Raw genomic sequence first — 1599 nt, 5'->3', positions numbered from 1 at the left:
GATGTGTTGTGTTTTTTATAACTCATCTTGTATTGATATCTTTTTTCTTTAATTATTAAAATACGTACCAAATTCACATGTTCAAATGGAAGTACATGCACGGCCCATTTTCATATTGTCATATTACCGACTTTTATGAATCATGAACCATTGTGTTCATGTTACTTCTATCATAAGAACACAAATGTTATTTTTTAAGCTTGATACCAAATCTTTATATTTTTGTAAGTGTTTGCACCCGGTGTTCGTTGGGGTTATGTGTTCATATATTTTATATGATATGAACAAGAGGTGAACACGATATGAACAAGGGGTGAACAACCATATAAGATCAGAAACATATATGAACAAGGGGTGAACCTTAAACAGTGTGGATGCAATGCATGTATAAAACTCCAATTGACAAAGGATCGCTCCTGAATGTGTTTATAATGAATGAACTATTGTTCACAAACTGTTCATATCATGTTCATACATGTTTTTTTATTTATTTTCTTTCGTGTAACAGTTATTCTTATTATGTTCATATTGTGTTTATAAATGCTATGCAGTCCAAGTTCATATATATGTCAAATTTTTGTTCATATTTGACACAATGATTCATATATATATAGTTGTGTTCATATTATTCTTATATTAACAAAAATAAATTAACAAAAAAATCATAGAATTTTGATTTTGTAACTCCCAATTAATTAATGATATGGGAGTTACATAATTTTTTTTACCTAAATACCCTTTTCAACATTGTTCACTTATCTTTATGCAATTTTAAATTTAAAAAAATAAGTTTTTATCATGCTTAATCACAACCGTTTATTGAAAGATTGAATGTCTAAGATCGGTTAACAAAGTTAACACAAAAAATTTGGTTAACATTTGATCTTACCCCTATATATATATATATATATATGAGCCTAATCAAATGAGAACTGTTTAGTTTGTGATAACCGTGAGATCTAACATGAATCAATCATTCAGGATAATTATTATGATTTCTAAAATAAGTAAAAGGGTAAATTAGTAAATTGTGTTGAGTATTCAATTTACTTTAATTAGTTTAATAATCCAATTTTGAAATAGATGTTGTGTGTGTGTGTGTGTGTATTAGAATGGACGAGGTCACCACTTGTGACCCTCTTTCCCCATCGCCGGACAAAACGTGTTTCCTCTTCGGTGCGACACTTTACACTGATCCCTTGCGCAACATTGTCCAACGCCTCCTGTCTCTGCCCATCTCCGGCCAGCGACCATCATCTCCTCAACTCTTACCTTCACCGGTCTGACTCCACCCTGTTGAACAACCCAGATTGGTTTTGGTTTTTCATATCCCAAGATATCTAGTTTCTGCACACCTAGATCGGTTTCGTTTTATGGTTTTTGTTCAGATCTCATTTTAGATCGGGGACGTAATCCAAGTCTTGCCGGAGATGTAACCCAGATATCGTCGGAGATGTAACGTGGAAGATGTAAGGTTTTTGGATGTAACCTAGATCTCTTTGGAGATGTAACGTCGAGTGTAATACAGTGGTAACACAGTTGTATTAATCAACTAGATCTGGTATCATAGTGTGTATCACTAATAAGCTTCAACTTATT

Source organism: Cynara cardunculus, unplaced genomic scaffold, assembly GCF_001531365.2.
Source record: "Cynara cardunculus var. scolymus isolate 2C unplaced genomic scaffold, CcrdV1 Un_Scaffold_5902, whole genome shotgun sequence".
NCBI classification, from domain to species: domain Eukaryota; kingdom Viridiplantae; phylum Streptophyta; class Magnoliopsida; order Asterales; family Asteraceae; genus Cynara; species Cynara cardunculus.
Note: the sequence above shows the minus strand (reverse complement) of the source record.